We start from the raw sequence: 15690 nt of genomic DNA, 5'->3' as shown, positions 1-15690 counted from the left end.
GACCAATGAACAGTGCACCTTGTACATCAGCTTTGTACAGATGTTCTGCTTCACTTATTGAGTAAACACATTTAACTGAATGCATTGTCAATTTACTTTCACATTCGTGGTTACTTACAAGATTATGAAGAATTGTGTATGTCTATTTTTAAGTATACTTGAGCTATTTGAATTTTTAACTTGAAAGGGAACGGTCTAAACCCTAGTCTTGTTACTATCTAACGGCGACCTTTTTGTTAGATAGCACCTCTTAATGGCACTCCAATAAAAAATAGTATCTGGGGCCACAAGTACAGATTTCGATTGCATACAATGAATGTTCAAAACATTGTCCTAGTTAGAAATAAAACCGGAGTACCAAAAACAATGAATGTTAGTGCTGTTAGGTTAGGTTAACCAATTTGAAGGCTAAGTTAAGCTATGCTACGTTATGTCGGGTTAGGTTAAGTAGTTTAGGCGACGTTACCTAATTCGGTTATACCCAACCACCTTCAGGTGGTTGATAAGCTGTATATTATAGTATGTTAAAGGGAAAAAAATGTTTTTGATATTTTACTTTTAAGGTAAACATTTCTTTTTGTATTGCTAAGTTTTTTATCTGCAATACATTTCCGGTTAAAAAGTGACCCTATCATGGTCATTTGCTAAAAATGTGTACCAAACATTCCTGACACAGTTCGTTGAATTTTTATTTAGCCCCTATTTGTTTCAGGCATTTTTTGAAAATCTAGTTAACAATTTGGAAAGTTTCTATTTAATATTTTACTTAACTGATTTTAATTAACAGCTTATGTTCAGGCTAACAAGCAACAACTTCTAACAACTTTCCTCATCGTGTTATACTACCGGTATTATATCAGAAAGTTTAAACACTGATGTTAATGTTAATTAGTGTAGAATTATTTCTGCTACTTTATCATGGCTACGAAAACGCAGTACAGAATATTAATATTAGTTAGCAAATATTGTATTCATGTTAATAATTTAAACTATAAAGAAACTTAAATTTTTGTTATAGAGTCATCTTGAAACTAATATACTGTAATTAAATAAAAAAACTATTGATACAGGTACACTTTTTTAAATCACTAATTCAAAATATATATTGGTTTTGTTATAACACGAATCCACTGTTATAATAGTTATAAATGAATATCACGAGGATGTATACCTATGTTGTATTTATAAAATATAACTTCTTTAAACCTTGGAATTCACTAACCACTTGATACTTATTGTTAGTAAAAACAAAGGAAAAAATTTGAATAATGCCATTCAAAACAAAAAATCTGTAGGCCTATATTTTGCTTAATTTTAAATTAAAAATTAACTCAAATATGTTTTCTACCCAAGCATATATTTAGGATGGTTTATGTAAACTGAACTAGTTTCATGTACAAAATACCTATCTTAAATTTCAAGGCTAATCACACCATTTATTATATTCACCTAATAAAATAAACATTCGCTATTAATAATAAAAATACCCCCGCCGCAGCAAACCTGCCGTCTAAGCGAATTTCCATTTGGCTGAATTAATTTTCAATCGATCTATTTAAATAACATTAGGTTTAACGAGTACCCAGGTTTGCTGCTACAAGGAAACTAATAAAGTGTGTGTTTTAAGTGAAATAATTATTGCTTAGTAGAAAATGAATATATTTGCCAAGTTTGGTCAAAAGATATCCATAAACAAGCAAACTACAACATTTTACAATATTCTCCTTAAGAATAACATGGGAATTTGAAATTTACAATTTTTTTAGTTTCCTCCGTAACTAATAACCGTACAAAAACACTTTGATATACTGAATTGTTTGTTTTTTTAAGCTCTTTAAGAAGGTTTAGAGAAAAATTGGGTAATTTTGTGTTTTGAGGGTCAAAAGTGAGAAAAACCAATTTTTACCCCATAAAACCCCCCATAAAACCCTGTTCCCATGGTTCGATCATGCTGGATCGCGAACTCATTCAAGTTTATCCCGCCTTACACCTTCAAACCAAATTTCATCAAAATCGGATAAAAATTACTCAAGTTATCGTGTTCACGGACACATATATATATATACATATATAAAAATTTGAACGAATGGTGTTTTTGTCCTCTGGGGACATCAAAATGAAAAAGTAAATCGGTCCCGGGCCTAAGTCTTACCATGAGACCTACGGTAATAGCTACTTCCCTATAGGGAAATTCACTAGTAATATTTTCTTACAGTAAACATGTATGCTTTATTTAAACTAAGTAGTTCTACTCCAGCAGTTGCTAGTTAAGGATCACAGGACCTGTATATCCTGTGATGTCTGCCCCAGGATAGCTTCAATGTGTCCTTGCCTTTAGCAGTCCTACTAGAGCAACATATCATGTTTACTGAATACTGTACATTTGTACGGACCAAAGCTCAAAGCTTGTAAGATGATTGGTCGAGGCTATTTAGCTAATCAAAGTACAGGACGAAGGTTTTACTTTAATTAGATTTTAGGTAAATATAAAACAATTATGTAAAAATTCTGTTTTCTATAGATTGTGTTGATGTAGTTTTTCTTGTGTTTATTTTTTTTTTTTGCTTCATGAAAGCGAAAAGTTGCATTTATAATTTTTTCGTCTTAGTTGTGAATCTTCTTATTAGTTTTTTCCTCCTATTCCCATTTGAACGTAAAGATAATGTCGAACAATAAGTAGACATACAAGTATGTAATTCTGTGAGAGCTTAATACCAATGCTTATTCAATGCTTTACTATATTCATCTATACTCTGTTCACAACATGTAGGGGGTTTTAGTGGACAAATCTACCCCCTCCACTTGATCCTACCCAACAACAGCTCAACAGCTGAGGTTTGCCAAAACGTCAATCAGCTGCAACATATACATAAAGCAAAAATATGTGGTGGGGGAACTTCCCCTCAAACAGATTAGATTTTGTAAACGGAGTTTAGTAATAAATACTACGCGTAAATTAAATTTGATTTCTATCTCATAAATGGGAGCTTATAGTTTATTAACTATTGGGTCTTAATTTTAGAATGGTTGTTCCTCATGTATAATGTTTCATATGAGTAGGATCTGAAATTTATAAAAGTAATGTTCCTTTATTAGTTTATATCCCCCCCACTTCTGTGGAAGTTTTTTTACAGGACCAAATAATCTACCGAAAATTTTAAATAACCAACTACGTACTCCAGTAGAGGTATAAAATAATTATCTACGATCGATATCCTTATACAGGGTGTCCCGGAACTCTCTACCAATATTTTAGGGCATTTTTCCTGGGTAAGAAACATATCTAAATATCATATTTAAATTGTCCGGAAGTCCTTAGTTACTCAGATAGCCGCCATTTTGTTTTTTCACTTATTAATTTTTTTCTGAAAATTGGTTAAACATACGAAGTTGAAACTTTGCAACAACATTTATGACAACTAGACAAAGCTACAAATAAATTATGACGATTTTTCAAATTCATAAAACAAAATGGCGGCTGTTTAAAATTTTGTTTCTTAAATTACTCGAAAACCGTTGATTTTACAAAAATTTTACAAGAATAACTTTTATAAGGCAATTTTATTACAAATCGATCGACACCTTAATCTTTTAGGACGGACGAGTATTAACTGAGATATGGCAGTTTTAGTGATACGTGACCGCCGGATATTAGTTGCAGCGCATGCTGAAAGCGGTCACGTATCACTAAAACCGTCATATCTCAGTTAATACTCGTCCGATCTTAAAGATTAAGGTGTCGATCGATTTTTAATAAAATTGCCTTAAAAAAGTTATTTTTGTAAAATTTTTGTAAAATCAACGGTTTTCGAGAGATTTAAGAAACAAAATTTTAATCAGCCGCCATTTTGTTTTATGAATTTGAAAAATCGTCATAATTTTTTTGTAGCTTTGTCTAAATGTCATAAATGTTTGTGCAAAGTTTCAACTTCGTATGTTTAACCAATCTTCAGAAAAAAATTAATAAGTGAAAAAAACAAAATGGCGGCTATCTGAGTAAATAAGGACTTCCGGACAATTTAAATATGATATTTAGATATGTTTCTTACCCAGGAACAATGCCCTAAAATATTGGTAGAGAGTTCCGGGACACCCTGTATATAATACGTCAAGGCGACTTCTACGAAATACTACTCCTCCGTTAATAATGGACAGATTGTGTGTCAAAATTAAGTATTTTTTGTGTAGACTCCCCCTTTTACCAATTCCTGTAATAAAAGCTCTCGGGCCTTGCCCCAAAGGCCATCAAAATCCCAATGTATTTCTTATGACGAAAATATTTTGTCTACTTAAACAGACGAATAATTTGTATTAATAACAGCTGTTCATAGTAAACACATGATTACACAAGAGCGCTAGTATTATAAGAATAACTGTATGCTTTATTACACTTGATATTGAGTTTGTATTACGAAAATAATCCTAATAAGATTTCCAAGGATGTGTTATTTGATTGTATTTGAACACATTATTCAGATATTACTTACTACATATTCTATATTGTCGACATTTTCTAATTATTTTATGACAAAACAATCTCAACCAGAGGTGAAACTAAACTCACCGGTCGCAGTGACTGTTGTCCAACTCGTAGAATATAATTGCAGCGAAACACGTTTTAATTAAAAATTCCCATTTAAAGTCAAACAGAATATTCCAATTGGTCAACGTGATGCCCACGAATCTATATAATCCGTTAGTTATGAAATATGTAGTTAAGATTAACTTTGATACACTAAATATTAACATTGAAATACATAGCTTTAAGAGTGAGTTGTTTGTTTGGATAATGAAATAGAACCGAGGGACTAAGCCATGGTTCGGTTATAGTTTATTTCGATTTTAAAAGCGATATAAAAGAAACTTACGTTTTTAACAACTAATTTTAAATTTTTATTATATGAGTTCCAGTTGAATTTCAATTTATTATACAGATGTCCAAATTATGTAAACTAAAAAAGAGTGTATACAAATTATAAAATCTACCCTTAAATAAGGGTGATACATTGAGTTGACGCTAGTGCACTCAAACAGCACCAACACAAAACATCCATCACTTATCAACACTGACTATTTTCCCCTATATCGAGTAATCATCAGTGTAATCTTTGCTCATAATTTCAATAGTTATCACTTTGTACTGTATTTTATAATTTACTAGTATACTGTGGATGGCTAGTTATAAACACATGTTACAAGTCTTTTGTTTACTTTTCCATGTTATTTTGTTCAACCAACGTAGTTACTTGGCAATTCATAAGGCCAATGTAAAATTTTGAAATTTTGAAATGAGTTCTGTAGAGTAATAGTAATTTTTCTGAGGTAGTGGCTGTCGCCAATAAGTCTCTAATTCCAAAATTTAGTCAAAATCCTTTCGCTGAATTTCAAGATTAAAATTACAGACAGAAGACAGACAAACAGACTTTGCTCGAATTAGAGCATTGTGAGATTTATGTTAAAGATGAAGTTTGATGTGTGTGATGACGAAAATTTAAATACTACTTTTACATTTTATTTAATCCTGAATGATATATCTACCTTGCAGGGGGCAGATTTAGAAGTTCGAATCAGAAAAGTTTTAATCCAGAGTAAAACCTGACGTAATTAATTTCCTATAGCTGGAGGTCAAATTAAGATAATTAACTGAATCCATCACAATAAAGTAATTATTTATGACAGTGTTTTATAATACCACTATACCAAAGTATGAATGTACAAAAGATGGCAATTGGAATAAAATATCAACGCAACATCATAATTAAAAATAAAACGAAGAGAATGATGGAAATAATTTGTAAACATTTTCTGATACAATACTAACCAGATAGCTTCTGAATGGTGAAATTGTTTGTTAACAGTTAACAGATGAAACTATTCATCCTAAAACCAGTTATTTGCCGAGTTAAACAGAAATTGTTTGGGACTATTTCAATAAAAAGCGTCCATATCCAAACCAGGAAAAGTTGTAAAACTCATAACCAACCATTTGACCGTCAAAGCAAAATGAAAAGGCTCTCCGATATTTGTGACTGCGTTGTCTTTCGAAAGCAGTCGTAGTTTATTTTATACAGAGATACAGAACTATTACAGATCGTTATTTTTGTAAGGATAAAATAACAAGTGAAATAAAGTGGAAAGATTTACTATTGCAAACTCGCTAACGGATCTAATGTATATTTCATGAAGTAGAGTATATTAACATCTTCCGGATGATTTTCGATATTGAATAGCAAGATTTATACGTTTATAATACTTTAAATAATTTATTATATAAAACAAATTTTTAAATTAAAAATTTATATTTATATTGACAAACTAGCAGAGTGATGAATAGGCTACTGGGATAAGACAACAAGACAGAAACTTGGCCCAATACATGTACAAGTTACATACAAATATTGTTTAAATGTTTCAAACAAATACCATTTGCTCTTAAAAGGACTGATTCTTATGTTGAGCTCGAAATTGAACAATACAATAGTGTATAAAACTACATTGACATATTTTATCGTGATAAGAATAAACCAAAATAATGTATACTGTATCTGGGTAATCAATCAGTGACATCACGGATAATCATAGGAAATCCTTCTCCTATCATAATCAAATCTAAATAAGTAAAACCCCATAAATAAGTTTACTGCACCAGGACCCAGAACAGGATTTTACTTCCTAAAGTGTCCCACCTTCTAAACTCTAACCCCAGTACAAAGCTTACAAGTTGGAAAAGTAAAATCCCGTTTCCTCATTAAAGCTAAGCAAAGAACCTCAATTGTGGTAACTTTTTAACCAACGGTAGGCCGTTGTTTCCTGATAAAAAATAGATTTTAACTATGTAGAATTTTAACAAAAAAAATGATTATTATGTCTGACACATCTTTTATATTTAGAATGGTATTTTAGCAAGATAATTTAGTTCAACTTAAACGTACTAGGGTACAACCGATTTTAATGAATTTTATTGTTGGATAGCTTTTAAATAGTTTTTTTGGGTTAAAACAGAGTTCATACCGATTTAATAAGGTGTTATTTCAGGAAGTAGAAGTATGAGTAACACGACCAAATCCGTAAAACGACTTAAGGCTTAGGTTAAGATAGAGCATCTTTATAACAAGTGGCTGTCTTTTAAATCTCACCATACAGAATAGCTCGTATTTTCAAAAGTATTTGTCAGCCAAGTTTATGTAAGTAAAGTAACTTGTACTGTTTTTAACTTATAAAGTTTTCACTATTTAGATTCAATTCCTGCACTTAAACAGAAATTTTCTGATTCATTCATTCGGTTAGTAACTTGATTACTAGTTATTTATGAATTGCCACCTAACTTCAAGCAACAGCTGACAGAAGTCACCAAAAGTTGTAATAACTTAACACACCGGCCTCCATGGGACCCGCAGCCATCTTCAACTGAGATTTCCCCAGATATGTGAAACAACACATGGCTGATTGTAGCTTATATGTAGCGGTTTACTTTATTCACACAAATAATACTAATTAAGTTTATTTAAAAGAAGTTAGTTTTCGTTCAATTAAAATAATTTTAGAACAATACGTCACAAATCGTGTTTATAGGTTTATAGTATTTACTTAAGACGGTTTTATATTTTACTAAAATAATTGGATTAAATCCTACCCTAAATAACGTAGAAAACACACCTAGGAAACAAGTTAAATTATACAGACATAAGTACATCTGCTCCATTGAGGTAAGGTTATAAGTAAACAAATTATTGAAAAAAATCGCCTTCAACTATTTAGTTGTTTTGCTACAAACAGCTATTACAATTTACCCCCTTCCAAACCTGATAAATCTTTTATTGGTTTTGAATCTTGGTGAACACTATTAGAACAATCGAACTATTAGAAAAATCGAGAAGTTGGAGATAAGTTATATTTGATTGTAGTAAAATGAACGTAAAATATGTGGCTACTAAAACATGACATTTTTTTATTGAGGTTTTTGAAATTATAATTACTTTTAATAATTACTGGTACTATTTACTATATCCAAAATTATTTTAGTGTAAAAATCAGATAGAGCATCAGTACTTTTTGTAAAGTAGGTTAAAGAAAATTAGCGGAAAGTCGTTGTAACACTATTTAAACTAAAATAATTCTAAATGAGATTACTGAAACATGGGAACAGAGCAGCTGCAAAAACCGTGGCACCTTGGCCCTTTTAAATAAACTAACCTAAGTAAATGAAAGAAACAAGTTCGTCTTTCTCCGTGGTAAAAATATATTTAGCTCCAATAATTCTTTCCGAGTGTAGGTTAACATTCTTGGATTACCTTTGGTGCTTTGGACGTGAGAAAGCAAATAGGTAAGCAAAATAAAAATGCTAAATCATTCTTGGTAATAAAACCTATGTAGCTTCAGATTACATTTTGAACACTAACCATTTATTTAAACCTCTTAAACAAAATATTTTTTTAATTAATTATAAGTTAGTACAAAATGTGACTTAATTTTTACCAAACAAGTGTTACACCAATGATTTCTATTTCCTTCAATATATTTTCCAAGCAACATTTCTAAGTGTTCAGACATTAACCTTCAATGGCCTCTAAGCATCTTTTCCTTAATCATGCTTTGTTCTTATCTGCTTGAGATAAATCGTTTTATGTACTTATGACGTTACAAATAAAATGCATACAGTATTTATATTGATCGATAGATATGTACAAATGAAAGGAAATTGCTACTAAAAAACTTGTTTTACCTATTATGTTTGAGCTACAGACATTTAATATTTCTTCAAATAAAAACTGGAACAGTAAATTTTAAGCAAAATACTTTTTAAATTTTTCGTCGCATTCAACCTATGTTTCCATCAAAATACAGTTGCAATACGACAGATCAAATGGTGGATGACAAATTAATTCATACAACATCCGTGACAAGTGCCAGGCATCAACCACATTGTAGGTTGATTACGTTAGTATAATGGTATAGCCATAGATTAAACATAACCCCATTTGTAGATTTGTTAAGCCTTGGAATTAGCTGAAAAGGCTTTAAGTATGATATTTTAATGTCCAGTAACAATTAAATATGTTCGTGTTTGATGCCTTATATTTATTCTTTGGTTATTCCACTTGAAAATATTGGTACAGTAAGGATTATCTACTGTTTCCCCCATTCCACCTGCTATCATAACTAATAAGTAAAGCTTAAATCATAATGTGATTTTTTAAATAAGAAAGAAAAGTACGTGTTTTAAATCAACGCAAAATTGAGTTATAAGTCGTAAAAACAAAAGTAACATTTAGATTTTGAAATTCGATAAGAAGTAACCTAAGAATAGTCCGAGTTTTTATTCTACGTTAGGTCTTATGGTTGTACCACAGACTGTACGATGCGAGACGTGTTGTCCGTCTCTGTGTGTGTTAGTATACGTTTGAGTGTGTGTGTGAGGGGAAAACAGTTACCGAGCAGTTTTACCAACTGAAACCCATACATCCTGCGGCTAGTCATAAAATGTTTCGGACATGTTTTTAATTAAAATTTTCAATTCTATTCGGTGTAACCCTGATGAGTACGCCTATGAATGTTTTTTGATCGGACTGTATTTGTTGCGAATGTTAAATTGAATTTTGGATTTGAAATTTAAAGTACTTTGAGTGGTAAATAACAATGCTTACTGATGTATTGTTGCCATTAGGCCATTAGGGGTTTGTGCAATTGACTCTATTACGTCACTCTTATCAGCTGGCCCACTTTTTATACATACTGAACAAACAATTTTAAGTCATAACTATTTGAATGACTTGAAAATGCACAAGATCTCTTGTTATTATAGCCATTTTAAGATTTATTGAAATAAAATATTATAACATGGTTTAATTTTTTGAATTTAGGTTTTATATTCCCGACACCAAATGGGTTTGATGATATTTGTATCCTGATAAATTTGTTTTATTCGTTTTGATGTCCTTAGGTTGAGAAGGTTAATAAGTGATGACCCTATTGCCATTAGAATGAAAATCAAACCTCTTGTCCTTGAAATTTAAGATTCATATCAGGGTAATGTATAATGTATACAACAACGCATTAGGATTTGTTTCCTAATGTAGTAAAAATCATCTACTTCAAGTGGGCTTTAATGTGCTATACAGTAAAATTCAAGCATGGCACTTAACTAATATGCACTATTTTCCAATTTGACCAAAAACAATATAGAATCTATATATTAACAGGCAAGCATGTTTCTTTAAAACCTTTTTTCTCAGCTCGTGTGCATCACAGGAAATATCTACGGATACTGTTAGAAAGATATTTTCCTGTAGATGAGCAGAATCCCTTTTTAAATTGAAATCGACTCAAAAATAAGCACAAAAAATTAAATTAAAAATTTTAAAACTACCATGGACCTTATGGGTTGTCATTCTGGTGACTAATAAACATAAAATCAAAAGTTACATTATACATTTACATTACATTGCATTATTTTTGGTCGAGTTTTCGACCACTGGACGACCTCTATATAACATAAATATGAAACACCTCTGCCAAATTGTATGCTATTAACTGTATACCACATAATGTAAATGTAAATGTAAATGTGTAACATTTAACACATTCGCATATTATCGTTATGGTCCTAATATTATCAGAAAGTCCCATTGGAGCCCTGCACGTATTTACCGCATGTTAACGGTTTTGTAAACGATTATTTCAAACTATCATAATTTAGTCAATTATGAAATTTTAATAAATACTGTAAGCTGCATGCTTTAGGACTTATATGTTGCAAGTAATATGTGTTCATATGGGAATAAAATTAGCACGAATATAAATATACCTCTTTTTTAATTAGGATAGAAATTGATACCAATTTAAAACATTTAAAAATAAAGATATTAATACGACTATTTCAAGCATTAATCATTAATTTATGCCAGTAGCTTTATCAAAAAGAAAGATAATTTGAATGTACCCTTTTTGATCACAGAGCACAATGCAGTTTTATAATCAAAGATACCGTTATAAATGTGTGTACAATTTTATTTTTGATCAGCTTTATGTGTGTGCAATATAAAACCATTTTAGAACATGGCGGAAATAAAATTAAAATAATGTACATTTTAGTTTTTGTTTTTATGGTAAATTATCAATATTTACTAATAAATGTCTGTGTCTAGACCTAATCTTTTTACCTACCAATTACACTACAATCCAAGGTAACTAAGCCTACTTTTGTTCAAAACTCTGTCATCTAAAATATTATATTGGTGTTTACACAATGAAAACACAAACATATGACTTTTTAAATACTACAGTGGATTTCTTATTCTATAAAACATTTTCCTGTGTTAAAATAACCGTAGACACGCTATTTGCACTCCCTCGACGGTTAGGTTAAGCCTTGTCGGTTCTGTGATACATTGCGCGGTCATTCCTTCTGACACTGTCTACAGAATAAAGTATACTGGATGGGATAAAACGTGTTAAAAATACATAGTAGGTGACCAAACCAAGGAACTGTGTTCACAAACCTACCTGGAAGGTTAAAGATACAACCTTTATAGGTCTTTCACGGACTTTTTCTTGAACAGATTTGATAAAACGAACTTGGATTGGAATCGAAGTTTATGTAAACCATTCGCATTGTATTTGTAATCCATTTAATCTTTAAGTAAGTACTATTAGTTATAAGCATTTTCTAATGTATTATATTAGTCATAGCATTAGTCATAATTAGGTCCATAATTCTACTTAAAACATGTCTGAGTTATATTTGGGATGGTCCAAGAGCGTTTTAAATAAAAGAAAATCAAATGTTGTGGCTCTCATTAAATTTTTTAGTTTGGCTTTTTTGTGTAAAAAAGGAAACAAGAAAAATCTCAACCTTATAGGGCTACGTGTAAATACAGTGTTAGCGCATCTAGAAAAAAGTATATTTTGTTATTATACAAAATGAGTGATACAAAAAAGTGTGATCAAAACTAAGTCTTCCTTGTAAAATTCAGTATTTCTAAAACCGGTGGTTACTGATTCACAATAAATCAAAATGAGTAATTGATTCTTGGTCTGCACTTCTTAGTGTTTACACGAATTCGATTTAAAACCATTTGTCTTTTCTATTTTGACAACAGTTTGTGTAAAGAAAATTTATATTCATTTTTAATATGATATTCTGTGACGTTTTATAAAGGTTTGGATGATATTTAGAGCCTATTATCCAAATTACTAGGTATGTTTGATAACATTTAGCAACTTAGTTTGACTGTACCTTGCTCTTTCTAATTTTCAACACGAATTTAGGATTTGTAATTAGCATAAACAATAAACAAGAAACGCTTTTAATTTATGTTGTTTTTTAATCGTACCCAACAGTTGAAATATTAAAAAATTGAATTAAATTGTATTAATTGATTTTTAATTTCGTATGATTATCCCATTAAGATTTTAAAGTCATATTTATTTTCTTTGCTTGTTTAAAAAGTTTGGGTATTTTTTGGGATACGTTATTTTTAAGCAAGGTTATTTTCCTGAACAATATACTGAAAATGAGCAGTGAAATTCGCTGTATAGAACTCGAGCAACAAATTAATCTATTTTGTCACTTTTTAACATTTATTATAATAAAATATTCCATCTTGCCAATACAGAATACATTGTTGCTGCTATTCAAAATTCGTCTGTCTATCACCATTGTGACAGTCTATCAGATAGTCCCTTATTGTTGAACGTAGCGTAGACACCGAACATCTATAGCCAATTAGCATACAAATGGGTTGTGATAGCTTTGAGAACAAAGAGTTGTATTTGGTTAGGTGGTCGATTCAACTAACCTGTTTTCTTGTTTCAGCCAAAGTTTATCTAATCTGCACCCCTAATCTAATACTGGTAATCTTCTGATTTCAAACAATAATTATAAGAAACGTAACAAAAATATTTGGAATCTGCTCATGCAAAGACATTGTACATAGAATATGGAGAAAGTATTGTTTTCATAAACGTTTTCGAGTGTTGCTTGAGTTTTGAGTGGATATATCCATTTTGGGCCCCCCTGAACCCAAAAAAGTGGTTTTCGAAGTGATGTCTGTGTGTGTGGATGTGCACAGAGCTACAGACTACACCTGTAGTTTGATTTTGATGAAATTTGGTATGTAGGTACTAATCCATGGTATTTCCAGGTGTTTTTTCATTGTTTCGATATTTTGATTTTTAATGGGGATTTTCCCACAAAAACCCATAAAATAATGGGAAATCAGATTTTCGCAAAAGTGGCTCAAACGATTTTGATAAAAATTTAGTATGTTATAGTCCTTTAGATTCTGAACAAAATGGTACAAAAATTAAAATTTATATGTCGTGGTCCTTGTAATTCGAAACAAAATAATGCAACCACCATTACTGTAACAATTACGGTTCAAAAGTTAATGCAACTTTTGTGATTTGTTCATACAAAATTATCATAATTACTCCCACTACCCATGATAAAGGTTGTTGGCAAGCTTATGGGAGAAAGTACAGTATGTGTTGGATTGCTGATACCGTGTATTTAATTTTAATCTAGATACCTGAGTAGCACCTGAGGTTCCAAAATATGTGTTTTTAACTAGATGCTTGAATTATAATTAAACACTAAAAATTGTTTTAGCTCCCTACGTATCAGGGTGTTGATTAATCATCAACTTTACAGACAGAAAATAAACTTTTCAGCACACATAGGATCTGAAGGCTGTATTTATTTAATGACGGGTCGCGTTTAAGAGTGCTTATTATCGAATATTTATTTATTATTAATTATTATTGAATGTCTTTTATATCAGGGTACACTTTACAGAATTTCCATCACATAATAATCATTTTAGTAATTAATATTAAATAAAAAACACTATAATAATTTATCATTAACACACCAAAATAACTAAGTGACAAAAATTGTTGTATAGAAAACAACAAAAATAAGCCTACAAACAACAACAATAACAACTCTCTATACCTAATAGTGATGAATATTGAAAATCTTATAACGAGCAATTAGTCAATTAATTAATTAATACTAGCAGAGCACCCGTCCTTCGTACGGGGTTGGCATATAAGTATAAAATGCTTATTGCAGTTATACTCAAGCTTTGCGTTTATAATTGGGGGAGGACACAGTTTGATCAAATTTGGTTCATAAATTTACGGTATGATATAGTATAACATATCTACCATTGTCATAATGTTCTACTATTGCACCAAAACAATAGAAAAAAATAAATTATCAAACATTCGCACAATATCACAAATTATTCATTAAATTAAAAACTCAAACCTAACTGTAAACAATCCTTCTTTGACAGTTCTCATTGTGTATCACAGCTTTTTGTTGCTGCTTAGTTCAAATTAGCTGTTGTCATATATGCACAAACAAAATAATAATAGTGCTGCACTCTGTTGGGAAACCTTATAACTTTTTAATGCTATTGCATATTATATAACCAACTTGTAAAGATGAAACAGCTAACTAAATTCTTTAATTCCCTTTAAATATGAACACTCATAAGGTTAACTTGGGAAACTAGAGACCCACTGGGGCGGAGCCCGAAAGGATTTTTGAGATAAGAATATGCCTAAATGTTAATAGGGAATGTGAGCTATCATCATGTCAAATTTCAGCCCAATCCGTCCAGTAGTTTATGCGTGATTGAGCAACAAACATACACACAAACTCACAAACTTTCAGATTTAAAATATTAGTAAGATTAACATTTTTTTGGTAATCACCAAGGTTTCGAATCATAAGAAAGACAAATGTGTTGTTTTTTCCAAGTGTGGATTTGTCATGAAAGTAGTTTAAAGAGTGTAATATCTTCACAGATAGGACCTAGTGGACTTATGATTTCCCAGGATAGTGCAAATATTTGTAACACACTGTATGATAGCTCAGCCAATTGTCGTTTAGTGCAGACTTTTATTTCACAAGAGTTGACGGAACAACAAAGTGATTGAGTTGGTTACCTCATTACCCTTAGTATTTCCTATTGAGGATTTTTATTAGTTGGTTTAAAAGTAAATCCGTCCCGGGTTAAGGTCTCACCATGAGACCTAGGGTAATAGTTTATTCCCTATGTAGGAAATTCTTTCAAATTGATTACTATAATCAATTGATTACTATAATCAATTTGAAGCTTATAACTAAAATGTTTAGGGCATATTGCGTTATAAAACAAACTTGTATTTTCACTTCAAAGAGAATTGTTTATTTATTTTTACTTTCACCAATATACAACTCAAAATTAACAAAACTTCATTAAAACTGCAGTCGATCTTAATGAACTGCGAAATTAGAGTTTCCTAAAAGAAGAAGAGAGAAAATAGTTGATCAGGGTCGAATTCGTAGAATAAAGCTGGTTAACTCAATGTAAATAGACGGTTAAAAATACAGCTTTGAAGAAATGGTGGATGGTGAAATCAAAAGGGGGTTTAAAATTAGATAATTACAAAGTTCTTCGTCAATTTAGTTTTTTCATCGATATTATAACTCTAACGTGAGTTCATCTCTCTTGGCAATTTTACTAAAAGAGTTTATGGGGGATGTAGTTAAACGCTTTTAGGGAAAACGGTTCAAACCCACGGGTTTTGGATGTGTTGGGAATTGAACCCGTCCCTTCCGCACCAACAATGAGACACTAACCACTAGACCAGGCTACCAACACACCAAAAGTTTACATTGGTTAAATTAGTTAAAAC

At 30.9% G+C, this 15690-nt stretch overlaps 1 protein-coding gene across 1 annotated transcript in view; it reads right to left on the bottom strand.

Moving 5' to 3' along the window:
• Positions 1 to 15690, bottom strand: part of LOC128992099 (diuretic hormone class 2-like) — a 152831-nt gene that overhangs the window by 103060 nt on the left and 34081 nt on the right. The gene's annotated exons all lie outside the window — the stretch shown is intronic.

The sequence above is a fragment of the Macrosteles quadrilineatus genome, unplaced genomic scaffold (assembly GCF_028750875.1).
Source record: "Macrosteles quadrilineatus isolate MER2022 unplaced genomic scaffold, UCM_ALF_1.0 Scaffold_4__1_contigs__length_99947679, whole genome shotgun sequence".
NCBI lineage: Eukaryota > Metazoa > Arthropoda > Insecta > Hemiptera > Cicadellidae > Macrosteles > Macrosteles quadrilineatus.
Note: the sequence above shows the minus strand (reverse complement) of the source record. Positions and strands in the feature narration are given on the sequence as shown.